The sequence below is a fragment of the Diabrotica virgifera genome, chromosome 3 (genome assembly GCF_917563875.1).
Source record: "Diabrotica virgifera virgifera chromosome 3, PGI_DIABVI_V3a".
NCBI classification, from domain to species: Eukaryota; Metazoa; Arthropoda; class Insecta; order Coleoptera; family Chrysomelidae; genus Diabrotica; species Diabrotica virgifera.
In genome coordinates this window covers 231,911,005-231,925,360 of record NC_065445.1, presented here as the reverse complement: position 1 = coordinate 231,925,360, position 14,356 = coordinate 231,911,005, and the positions used below count along the sequence as shown (strand labels likewise).

At 33.5% G+C, this 14,356-nt stretch overlaps 1 protein-coding gene across 13 annotated transcripts in view; it reads right to left on the bottom strand.

Annotated features, from left to right (window-relative positions):
* LOC114331769 (mitogen-activated protein kinase-binding protein 1) overlaps window positions 1-14,356 on the bottom strand; it is a 742,485-nt gene that overhangs the window by 233,047 nt on the left and 495,082 nt on the right. The window lies entirely within an intron of this gene.

Genomic DNA, 14,356 nt, shown 5'->3' with positions numbered 1-14,356 from the left:
CCGTTTTGACTAAACTTCTTCTTTCTTCTTCCTACTTCATACATAGGCGTAACCAGGATGATCCTAAGGGGGGGGGTTACAACTACTGGAAGGTCTCTGAGGGCTATGGTGTTAAGCGTATAGAGCTCAAAGTACATCCCAATGGGGGGGGGTTATAACCCCCAAAACCCCCCCTGGTTACGCCTATGACTTCATAAATAGGCTGAATGCCTGTTTTACTTTGGTTTTTAGCCTCAATTGACATTGTCTGACCATCTTTTCCTCGGTCGTCCCCGGGGCCGTCTCAACCCGGGGGTGCAAGGGGTGCGAGGCACCCGGGCGCCAAGTCCAAAGGGCGCAAGCCGAACACTTGCCAGGCTCAAACTTGCGCTTCTTGTCGTTAAAAAAACTACAAATACCAAACATATACGAGTACAAGTGCATTTTCGGTATTTTTTACAAAGGCTATTAATGCTTACTACACCTACGATATGCAAAAGACATATGAAACCCATTTAGATTATTCCGACAATAATTTCGAGAAGGCGACGCTTACACTATTTTGAATGTCGAGTGACGATAACTTTTTTTGTTTTTCTGTAGGATAAAAATTGGTTGAGATATAGCTGTTCAAAATTTGCATACACTCGTGATTAGAGACTCGTTTAAGTCCTTTCAACTACAGTCCTTTCAAGAATAAACACTTAGAACCGGCGAAATTTACAGATCGTTTAAACAATATATAAGTAAATAAAGTAACTTCTGAAGCGGTAATGATTAATTTCATTTAGGATGCTAATTAGGGGGTGATTTTTAGCAGGACAAAATTTACCATTAAGGGGAACCAGTAAAAGTTTGTATGAATCGGATAACGGTAACTTTTTAAAATTAATCGAATGAATTTCCAATTTTGATAATGCGCTATCAGAACACATTGCACGAATTCAAAGTGTTCAGCATCATATGCCTCATTTTCGTGGACATAATTAAAATGAATTGATAAGTGTAATTGGTGAAAAAATTAAATGCACAATTGTTGATCTTTTAAAACAACTTACTATTGTTGTTAGGTTTGTTTATCTCAATTCGTCAACAAAGCTTGCCGAAGTTAGAAAGCATTTTCTAGGTTTCTTTACCGGTTACCGATACTACCGGACAAGGGTTAGCATACTATTATTTGTTAGAATTTTTGAAATTAATGAACATTGATTTAGATAATTTACGAGGCCAAGGGTATGATAATGGAGCAAATATGAGAGGAAAAATATTGGCCTTCAAAAAAATTTAAACATGAATCCTCGTGCATTTTGTGTTCCTTGTGCGGTTTACAGCCTGAATTTAGGGCTAAATGATAAGTGCTCATTGGAAATAACAAAATTTTTTTCGATTGTTCAAGAAATTTATGTTTTTTTTGCGCCTCAATATTACGGTGGAATGTCATAATCATAATGAATGAGATACCCACTATTCTATTACATTAAAACCGCTTTCAAATACGCGATGGAAGAGTAGAATTGAGATTAAAAATACTTCGTGTTAATATGGGGAATATTTATAGTGCATTATATTTAATTTTTGACAACAACAAATACGACAATGGCTCATTTATAACAAAATAAAGAACTTTAAATTTATCTGTTCTGTCGTGACATGGTACAATATTTTAGCAAAGTTTAATACTGTCAGCAAAACCTTGCAAACGAGCGATATTATTATTTCGGAAGTTGTTAAGGTGCTGGATCAAGTTAGTAAAGATTTATCCAACAACCGTACTGACATTTTATGTACTGTTCGTCCACGTCCCCGAAAAAAATATTTCATTTACGAGGCTGCAAACGAGCCTCTTTTAGACCCAAAAACAAATTTTAAAATTAACTTATCTTATTATTTATTAAACATTGCCGTTGGAAAATTAAGTAAAAGATTTAAAATGTTGAGGGAACATTATATTTTTTAGGATATTTGTTCTTTCTTGGAAAATATATTGAGTTGGAGAAACTCCTAAGAAAACTTAAAAAACACGCAGTGTTTAAATTTACAAAAAAAAATAGCGCATGGAAATAGATCTGATATAGATGGTGAAGATCTATTCCATGAGTTAGCACAACTCCACTCGATATTTTGAGTTATATTGTCTCACTTCCAGTAACAGTAGCCGAAGGAGCGAAAGTCTTTTTCTAAACTTAAATTGATCAAAAATTATCTGCGCTCAATAATGGGTCAAGACAAATTAACAAACCTGACTTTAATAAGTATAGAAAAGCAAGTAAAAATAGATATCACCGTAGTAATAAAAACCTTTGCCAACTTAAAAATCTAGAAAAGTAGACTTTGATATAAGTATAGTGTTATAAGATTGATCTTTTTTGAATACTGAAACCATGTTTTTTAAAATATTATAAGTAAAGAATGCAAACATAATTAAGTTTTAATTTTAGCGTACCTATAACCTATATAATCTTCTGACAAAAGGGGGCGCAAAGATGAGTCTTGCACCCCGGCGCCGTGTATGCTTAAGACGGCGCTTCGTCCCAATGATCTTCCATTTGGCGATTTGTCTCTTACTATTCGTACTATTCTATTTTCTGTCATTCTTTATACGTGTTGATTCCATTCTATTTTTCTTCTTTTGGTCCACATGTTTATTTCTTCTATACCACATCTCGCTCGTATTTCCTCACTTCTTACTCTGTCTCTTAGAGTTTGGTTTGTCATTTTTCGTAACACTTTCATTTCTGCTGCTTCTAGCAGTCTTTGTGTTTTCGCCGTATCTGCTCTTGTTCCCGCTGTGTATGTCATTATCGGTCTTATTGTTGATTTATATATCCTGGTTTTCGTTTCCATTGTGAGCTATTTGTTTCTCCAGATTGTGTTGTTGAGACATGCTACTGCTCTGTTCGCCATGTTCACTTGTTTTTGTACTTCTTCTTCCACTTTTCAGTAGCTTGACAGTTTTATTCCTTAGTATTCCGTTTCCATCACTTGTTCTAGTATTTTTTTATTTACGACCCGTTTACATCGTCTCGGTTCCGCTGATATTACTATCGATTTAGTTTTCTCTGTTGAGATCACCATGTTGTCAATGAGAGCCGTGTCTTCGAATTCTTTAATTAATCTTTGTAGGTCATCTTCATTTTCGGCTGTTATTATGGCGTCGTCGGCGTAGCAGATTATCTTTTTCCTTTTCTCCCATTCTATATCCTCTTCTTTTTTTAACTTTCTTTTTTGATTTCATCCATTATCAGATTAAATATTAATGGGCTCAGCGAATCTCCTTGTCTAATGCCAGTTTCATACTTAATAGGTTGTGATAGTTTTCCCTTACATCTTATCATAACTATGTTATCTTTAATATTCTCAATGGTTTTTATTAAATCCAGTGATATTCCCTTTTTATATAATAAATGTATCGCGTCCCGAATTCTAACTCTAGCAAACGCTTTCTTCAAATCTATCAGACACATATATGTTGGTTTGTTGTATTCCAGGGACTTTTCCAATATTTGTCTTATTCCAAAAATTGCATCCGTGCATGATCTTCCTGTCCGAAATCCTTGCTGTTTCTCTTGCAGAGTTATGCGTTCGTTTATTTTTGTCGCTATAATTCTTGTTGTCAATTTGAGTGTTGTATTTAAAAGATTTATTGCTCGATAATTATTATTGACTAAACTGAAAATAAATAAAGTTGGTATGTATTAGTGATGTAACGAATATTCGTATTCGCATTCGCGAATTTTCGCATGTTTTTGCATATTCGCATTAGGTAACTTAACCTCAAACATGCAGCTACTCTCAAATGGAAATATGAAGGACACAACAGCAGACAAAGAGACGGAAGATGGAATGAAGCGATAACTCACTGAAGACCTTAGGACTACAAAAGAGGAAGGGGCAGACCACAGACGAGATGGTCGGATGACCAAAAAGATAGGTACACACAGACCAGATCGACAGTATTAGCACTGAACGGAGAAGAGTGGAAAAATAAGGGGGAGGCCTAAGTTCAACTTTGGACAAATGAAGGGCAATAGATAGATAGAACTTAACCTTGTATAATCACATTATCAGCCTTCACTTTTTTTTTAATATTTGGTAATATGTAATACAGCTTAAGATTCAGATTGATTTAATTGACTAAATATCAATTAACTTTTCATTACAAATTTAGGAAACATTACAAAAATAGAAACAAATTTAATAAAAACTGAATATTCGCATTCGCATCCGCATTCGCGAATGTCGGTAGCAGATATTCGCATTCGCATTCGTATTCGCGAATGTTCAAAAAATGACATTTGTTACATCACTAGTATGTATACATTTTCTTAAATGCGAAAGGATAATTTATGGAGAATATTATCATATATTTCAAAATTTAAAAAATATAATGAAAGAAGGTGACAAATAATTTCCCCTCTTGTCCCAAATAGGGGGTCTTTAAAAAATGGCAGCAATAAGTGCCTTCTTATTCATTGTATAATAACTAACCCCGCGAGACAAAAAGCCGAAATAAACTAAATTCTCAGTCGAGTAAAAGCGAGAACGCTGGTTAAAGCGAATTGATGTAAAAAGTATGATAAAAAATATACAATAATAACTAAAAAACACATACACGAGGCATGTGAGGGCGCTATAGACCTGAGAATGCATGCCTCACACCCTAGGTTAAACACTATTACTTCACACCACTTAATCAATTTCTTTATGAGTTTTAGGTCATCCAAAAGAGGACAAAAAATGTTTTTCTCCCAGCAAGGTACCCCAGATGAAGCGACCGCGATGTCTGAGCATCCCACACACAACCTTAGTAGGTATAGAGAGCGCAGTGACCAAGGTTAAAAACCAAGGTTACTGGCTCGCATTATTGGATATAAAACCACAAGGAAAAAGGTTTCCAGGAAGACCACCAAAGACATGGTAAGAAAGCTTGTCTTCGAAATCACAAATAAGACTAAATATTTCCCAGGTCAGGGACTTAAAGTATGAAAAATACGACGAAGAAGCATAATGAGACAGGTAGTCCTGTCGCCAGGGGGGTACAACGGCCTCCTTTATTCAGATGGACTTACCCAAGTAACAGTTGATCCCCTAGTAACAATTTTTGGGTAACAGTTGATCCGGATGTCGATAAGATTGTTATAAACAAAGAACTTGAGGAATTACATAACAGCGATTTCCCGCAAAACAAAACATTTTTTTTTTGTATTTTTTGGGTCATTATAAGCAAAAAATGTTCTTACAAGTTTTTTCGTAGGATGCATAGTTTTCTCGATAAACGCGGTGGAACTTTAAAAAAAACAAAAAATTCCAATTTTTGAACCCGAATAACTTTTGATTAAAAAATAAAATAGCAATTCTGCTTATACCGCATTTGAAAGTTCAAGTAAAATTATATCGGTTTTGATTATTTGCATTGCTAAAAATTTATTTTTTTATTGTTGAACAAAGCTATAAACACATAGTGATTGAGTGATGTTTTTAATGATCTCCCATTTAAAATCGAACGAGTATGTAGAGTAGGTAAGTAACAAGTGCAAGCGAAGCTATTTCTACGTAGAATGCATTAATACGCATGTATTGGGCACGGGAAACACTATGTGTTTATAGCTTTGTTTAACAATAAAAAAATAAATTTTTAGCAATGCAAATAATCAAAACCGATAAAATTTGACTTGAACTTTTAAATGCGGTGAGCAGAATTGCTATTTTATTTTTTAATCAAAAGTTATTAACGTTCAAAAATTGCAATTTTTCGATTTTTTGAAAGTTCAACCGCGTTTATTTCGAAAACTATGCATCCTACGAAAAAACTTGTAGGAACATTTTTTGCTTAGAATGATCCAAAAAATACAAAAAAATGTTTTGATTTGCGAGAAATCGCTGTTATGTAATTTCTCAAGTTCTTTGTTTATAACCATCTAATCGACATCTGGATGACCTGTTACCCAAAAAATTCACGTTCTACGGGTCAAAATACATAAAAAAAACTTGGGTAAGTCCATCTGAATAAAGGAGGCCGTTCTACCCACCCTGGCGACAGGACTAAGGCTTTGATTAATTGTGTGATGATCATTAACTACTGAAAAAGTTGACATTTTAAATTGTAGATACGAAAAAATTGTGATTATATGGAATAGATCAGATAAAATTACCCAATAGTAGAGGATCTGTATAAGGTCGACATGTCCTTTTTATAAATTAAAAAATCAATTTGGCCAGGGCAGATATTATTTTTAATTTTTTGGATCATTCGAAACGAAAAAGGTCTCTTGTAATTTTTCTCTGACGTTGGTCATTTTCGAGTTATAAACAGTTAAAAACTAAAAAAAAAAGAAACGAAAAAATGACGATTTTCAAGACTCAAAAACATAAGTAAAAAATATTATTTTTGCAGCCATCAAGTACCTAAATTCAAGTTCAAACCTTCTATCAGGTCCCGATAAGAATCTTTGTCATGTTTTATTCTAAAATATATTTTTTTAATTGTTAATCAGGAAAGTTCCTTATGGTAGGGGAGCAAACTATGCTAAATGTGCAGTCACTCGAGCGCTTTGGGGACCTATTGGGTTGTGATTATTAGGTCCTAAAACCAAAAAAAGTTAAGTAAAATTTTCCATTTTAGCGGGCGCTTGCCATTTTTTAATTTAATTTTCCATTTCCATTAATCGTTTTTTCCGAATATAGCGCCATCTATCCATAATTCGAAAAAATGTTTCGAATAAAAGTTGCTTATTTTTATGCAGAGAATTCAAATCTGTAATAAAAAATGAGGGCTCCCATTTAAGATTTTAAAGTAACCCCCCACCCCACCCCCGTGGGGGGTCGAGTTTGGTACCATTCGATATATTTTTCAAAAATATTAAATAAGTGTATTTTGCAGTTTTTCGATCTGATGTTTATTTTGCTAAATATCGCGGGATTTGTATTTAAAATTTAAAATTTACCCCCCACCCCTCTCTGCAAGGGGTCGTGTTTGGTATCTATCTATAGATTTTTGAAAAATATTGAACGTGTAGTTTTTAGTTTTTCGATCTGACGTTCATTTCGCGAAATATTCGCCTTTTTCTTGTGAAACTTTGTGACTCACCAATTCCCTTACGCCCTGCTCAAATCGTCAGATTTTTTAAATATACACTCTTTTGCATGTACTTAACTTAACTTATCTTAATCTGACAATTTCGAGTATTTTTAAGGATAGATTTTTTTTCCGGCCCCCCTAAACGAACTCCCCTGTGTTAAGAGCCAATATATGGCAGAGGTACATCTGCAGGGTACCACGTTTCTCCCCATATGATAATCTGACGCGCTCGAGTAACTGCAAAAATCCCCGCTTGGGCTCCCCTACCATTACAGGAAGACGGGCGATTGAACTGCATAACACAAAAACAATATTTAAAATGAAACAAGTCTAAAATACTTATCAAGAACTGATAGAATAAGGTTTGATCTTGAATTTAGATATTTTGTAATTTCAAAAATTATAATTTTTACTTATGTTTTTGAGCCTTGAAAATTGTCTAATTTTCGTTCTTTTCTCAGATTTAAATTGTTTATAATTTGAAAACGATGAACTTAAGAAAAAAATTACAAAAGACCATGAAAAAGAATCTAAAATAATATCTTCCTGGGCTGAAAATTTTTTGTAATCTATAAAAAAAATCATTTTTTAATTATAGTCAGGACAAAATTATATGGGGCACCCCCTTGTTTTTTATATTTTTTAACATGCTAAAGTACATATCAAATAATTTTTATTTATTAAACAAATCGGTGCAGGTGGACCTTATATCGTATCTTAGACTAAAACGAAATACATATCCGATTTTGTTTCCAACGTAACAGAAAGTGGTAAAATATTTTTTCTACGACCGTGTAATGATATGCTCATTATTCACTCTTTTTGAATAGATAATAACACCCATTTCTTTACCCGTGAGTAATAGTTCATTACACACGGGCTGAAGTTACTCACGGGTCATTACTCACGGATTGAAGTTAGATACAAGTGGTGCATGGCACTTATTTTTAGCAAATAAAATTACTTAAACTTTATTTATTAAAATAATCATTGTAATATACAGCGTGTCCAGACACTCTACCGACAAACGAAGACAGAAGATTCCTCAGACAATTTTAAGACAATTTAACCTAATTCACTTAGTCCGAAAATGCTTCCTAAGGGAGTTAGAGCTCTTTGAAGATGGCGGGTTGTAATTAGTTTTTCTTAAATACCTCCAGAACGCTTCTATTTAGAAAAACGAAAATTAGTACGCGTATTTATCTTCCAGAGATAAATCGATTCCATTCATTGTGAATTTCTAGTACCGGTCATAGGCGTCCGTTTTGGGTAGGGCAACGATAATATTGTCGCATAACTTTTTTGTCTTTAATTTTTAAGCATTTTTGACTATGGATTAATAAAGTGTGAGGTAGTATAGTACTAAAAAGTACTCTTGCTTCAAGTCGATAGGATACACCGTTTTCTAAAAAAATCAATTTGAATATTTTCGTTATTTGAATTTAAAAAAAATTTCAAGAAAAAACTGTTTAAAAAAACGAAAACTGGCACGTTTATTTATATTCCAGAGATGAATCGATTTCATTAATTGCGAATTTCTTGTACCGGTCATATGCGTCCGTTTTGGGTAGGTGAAAGGTTATTTTATCGCATAACTTTTTTGTCTTTAATTTTTATGCATTTTTGACACTATATTATTAAATTATGAGTTATTCTAATACTGAAAGTTACTCTTGCTTTAAGTTGGTAAAATACATAGTTTTTTTGAAGATTTTTTTCAATTTTGTTTCAAATTTCCAAAACGAAAAATTTTCAAATCGATTTTTCTAGAAAACGGTGTATCCTACCGACTTAAAACAAGAGTACATTTTAGTAGTAAAATAACTTATAATTTAATAATCCAGAGTCAAAAATGCTTAAAAGTTAAAGACAAAACAGTTGTGCGATAAAATAACCGTTGTCCTACCCAAAACGGACGCCTATGACCGGTAGTAGAAATTCGCAATAGATGGAGTCGATTTACCTCTGGAAGATAAGTATGCTTGTTAATTTTCGTTTTTCTAACTAGAAGCGTTCTGGAGGTATTTAAGAAAAACTAATTACAAGACGCCATCTTCAAAGAGCTCTAGCTTCCTTAGAAAGCATTTTTGGACTAGGTGAATTGGGTTAAATTGTCTTAAAATTATCTGAGGAATCTCCTGTATTCGTTTGTCGGTAGAGTTTCTGGACACCCTGTATATCAACAATTAACTTCGAAAAATGTTTAAAGGATTTGTAACTGTAACAATGGATCAGTATATTTTTAACGTTTAAATTTCAACATTTGACATTTTAAGATTGACGTTATTAAAAGGTAAACATAAACAATACTAGGGTTTACGACTATGAGATTTAATATTATATCAATGAATTCTGTTTCACTTACTGTTGATTGTACTAACAGTGTTGCCATAATTATACAAAATATGTTTTCTTATGAAAAATAAAATCTTTCGATTTTAAATAATGTTAGTAGTTAATAATTATATTTTTCTACTAATCCAAATAAAAATGTCGTAGAAAAAGTATAGTATTCTACTCGCATTTAATGACTATTACTCTGATGAATTACGACACTCGCCTACGGCTCGTGTTACAAACTTCATCATCGTGAGTAATAGCCATCATTACATGCTCGTTGAATAATATACTATAATTTAAAAAAAAAATTGAAAATCGTGTTCTATGTAAAAATTGAAACAAAATTATATTTTATTTCTGTGGTTGATTCACAACAAAATATTTGGATAAAAATAGTTTCAAAAAATAAGTTTGATGATTTTTATTATAGAAGCCGGTTCTGAATAATTTGCTGCGTGAAATATAATACCTATTAACCTTGAGCCTATTTTGTTTAATGCAAATGCGATTATTGTTAAAAATGTGCGAAAAAATAGTTAGCTATGGGACTATTAGTATATTTATTTTTCTCGGTCTATAAAGAAGGTGTACGAAGCCCACGTTTTTTTCCGTTGACATTGGTATAAAAAATGGTCGAAGTTCAGTTACTAAATATTATTGCAAAATCGAATCATTCGATTGATTTTGTTAATTTGTTGATTACAATTACAATTAATGATTTGATTTCAGCCCATTTGACCCTGGTACAACATACAAATGTAATAAGTCATTGTTTTACCTTTGTAGACTATAACTAGACATAGATAGTAGAGTCGTAGGTAGCATAAAAGGCCAACAGTACATTATGAATCATAAGATATTTAAAATGCCTTTGAAACGTCAACAATTAATTTGTTTTAATTAGAACAAGACAGACGTTTAATTGCCTTACTATTTCCTCTCTTTTAAGATTTTATTTCATTTCATTTAATGCAGAATTTTTGGGCAAAAAACGGCCCACTGTCTCTTGAATTGTTCATTGGTCTTCATTCATTGCTGTGGTCATTTACTTTGCTTCATCTTGTTTGTTACACTCACCACCATAGGCGTAATTCCGGGAGTGGCAAGGGGTGGCAGCTGCCACCCCTAAGTTTTGTACCCTCCTATTTTGCCACCCCAAAGATTTACCCATAAAACTAAATTTTATAAATAAATTATGTATAAAAATCAAAGTTTCAGGCTTTTTGCTGTGGTGGTAGAGTACTGAAAAATGTGGGTTTCGTTCAGCGGAGCTCCCAAGTTGAGGAAAAATCCCAGCTAAACTTGGCGGAGGCTCTAAAGCTCCATTTGAAACGGTTAAAGAGCACCTAAAAGCTACCGTTTTTTTCCCACTCCTTCACACTCTGGAACAGGAAATTAAAATAGGCTGCAGGAAAACAATTTGGATGTACTTAACCATCTGAGCCAATTGTTGGGAAAACATGAAGTAGTGGAGGAAAGCAGCAAGTTTGTTTCAAAATACTATTTGGATGAGGAGTTACTTTTCTGCGAAATGAAAATTTTTCATAACATGAAAGAAATGAGAAACAAAACAGTTGAAGAAAAATCGTCAGTTTTTGTGGAAAAGGCTCTAAAAAATGTCTTGCCCATGTCGTTTGAAATATTCAGGCTATTTTTCACGATACCACTAAACTCAGCTGGTTGTCAAAGGACCTTTTCATGCCTGAGAAGATTAAAAACCTACACCAGAAACGCTAGCGGCCAGGAAAGAATGTCTGCATTGGGGCTTTTAGCCATTGAAAGGAAAATCTCAGTCGAATTGAAAGTGTCATTGATATACTTATTTAATATCCGGAAAAGGAGACTTCATTTAAGTTAGATTTTAATCCATCACCTCTAAAACACACATTGTTTCTCTTCTCTTACTAAAATACTATTGTAAATAAAAGCATATTAAAGATTTGAATTATTTTATTGAATTTATAAGATTTAGACCTGTATCCAGTAGAATCCTAGGTTGATACACAAGGTTGGGGCAGATATCGTAAAAAATCGAAGATCAGGATGTGTACAGCCAGTGTGTATAGGTATAAAAAAAATAGTGTATAAATTGCGTTAAACCCTTCTATTTTGCATCAAAACTTATAAAATTTTCCCCTCAAACCGCCGGGTAGGTTTGCCACCCCAATGGAATTCGTGAAATGACGCATATGCTCACTACTCCATAATATTTGAGGTTTTCATCTTTTTAATTCTAAGGACTCTTCATCTTTTTAATTACAGTATCTCTTATGTCTTTTGACTCATTGCTAGTTTTAGTTTTTTTTACATATATCCATGTACTAAAATAGCATCTTGATATATTTAAATATAATTATTTGATGAACATTGAAGATGGAAACGTGGAGGATTTATAAGAGTGGTTAAAAAAAGACAAAACTAGGAGAAGAGAAAAAGAAAAAAGGGAACACCCAGAATGACGGTCAGAAGATTTAGCATCTCTGATAGAAGACAAAGAGAAAGCCTGTTAAACGTAATTAGTTTCACAAAATGGAGACCACAGAAAAATGCATTCCCGTTTAAATAGAGGTAAACGAAAAGTGTCGGACGGAAAGAAAAATAATTACATATAGGAAAACAAATGTGAAAACTGTGAAACTCTGAAGAGTTTAAGAAAAAATTAAAAATACATCCGTAATGAATCATTAATAAAAATGAAAGAATGGAAAGAGGATAGCTAACTGAGGATAGACTAGAATTAATGGTAAGAAACTAATTTTAATGTCATATTGATTAATGGAAATACTGAGACAATAGAAATGATTACTAAATAAGAAAAAATAAAAAGATCTAAAAGGTATAAAAAAATAGGAAAGCACCAGGACCTGGATATCTTATGAATGAAAAGAGCCATCATCATTCTCTTTGCCTTCTCCCTCTGCGGGGTCGGCTTCCCTAATTGCATTTCTCCACACAATTGTATCCTGGGTCATATCAATATTAATCCCCTTTACCAACATGTCCTGCCTAATCGTCTCCCCCCACGTCTTCTTTGGTCTTCCTCTCCTACTCCTTCCAGGAATCTGCACTTCGGCTACTCTTCGTATTGGATGATTAACGTCTCGACGTTGAACATGACCAAACCATCTCAACCTATGCTCTCTCATTTTGGCATCAATTGGTGCCACACCTAGACTTCCCCGAATATACTCATTTTTAATTTTATCCTTTCTTGTCACTCCACTCATCCATCTAAGCATTCTCATCTCCATCACATGCATTCGTTGTTCCTCTTTCTTTTTCACTGCCCAACATTCAGTTCCGTACATCATAGCCGGTCTTGTGGCTGTTTTATAGAATTTTCCTTTCAGCTTCATTGGAACTTTTCTGTCACATAACACACCACTCGCTTCCTTCCACTTCATCCATCCAGCCCTAATTCTACTGCATGCATCTCCATCTATTTCTCCATTACTCTGTAATGCCGATCCCAGGTACTTAAAACTATTGCTTTTTACAATCAGTTCACCATTCAAAGATACCATTTTATTTGTAGTAACTCCATCTTTAAATGAACATTCCAAATACTCTGTCTTTGTCCTACTAAGTTATAAACCTTTTTCCTCCAGAGCTCGTGTCCACTGTTCCAGTTTTTGTTCTAAGTCTCTTTCACTATTTCCTACTAACACATCATCAGCATACATTAAAAGCACCATGGAATGTTACCCTGTAGTTTCGCTGTTATCTGGTCCAAAACTAATGAGAATAAATACGGACTAAGCACCGAGCTTTGGTGCAATCCTACTTTCACATGAAATTTATCAGTCTCTCCCACACCTGTCCTAACACTAGTCGTTACTCCCTCATACATATCCCTCACAATCTTTACATATGCACCAGGGACTCCTTTCTTATTGAGTGCCCACCACTGGGCACACATTATGAATGAAAAGAGTATTCCAAAATATTGGCATGTCATTCATCAGTTTAAGATATAAAACATGCATATAAAACATATTAGTGTAACCAGTTCAATAGGGAGGCTGTATGGTAGAGTTTTAAAAGAACGAATTAAAAAATTTTTCCCATACATAGAAGAGCAAAGCGGTTTTCGCACTGGTAGATCCTGTTTGGATCCGTACTACAACTGGTAGAAAAAGAGTGGGCATTTAAAAACTCACCGCATATTTATAGATCTGCACAAAGCATACGACACTGTGCCAATTAACAAGTTATTTTAGATGCTACAGAACTGTGTTTTAAATAATTTACATATATGTAAAATCCCTAGAGAAAATATACAATAAATTTATATATGTATGTATATGTTTATTACTTGATTATTTATTTTATTCATTTATTTTTTTATTTATTTATTTATTTCAAATAATCAAGGCAGTAAATATTTCAAACTTATCATTATGTAAATCTAAGCAATCTGTAAGTCAAATCAAAAGTTGAGTACAATACTTGTAAATTAAAGAGAGATATATTTGACTCAAGTTACTAATGTCAGTTCTCATATTGAGTGTAGTTGGATGTTTAGGTATATAACACATTTCAAAAAACCGCCTTTTAGTGTACTACATTACAAAGAATTCTAACTTATTCGAAGTTAACCCTGTGTCTAGATGTAATAGCATGTTGTATTAAGACAGAAGAATGTTTGGGTAAGTTAATATCATTACGATGTGAAGCTAGTCTGTCCTTAAGTGAACTTCCAGTCTGTCCTATATAACAAGTATTACATTGTACACAATTTTTGCTTATAATGCAGTCTTTCGCAATTAATAACAAAAGAGTTAGCAAGACCTGTTTTATTACTTAATTCTAGCAAAGACTGAGGACGATTTATAGAGACAAGTTCATAAACTCCATCAAATACGTACTGAACTCAACATGAACAAACTAAACGAGAAGGCAATGTGCGAGTGTAGAGAGAGCATACCTAGAGAGCCAATAATAAATATGCAAACCCAT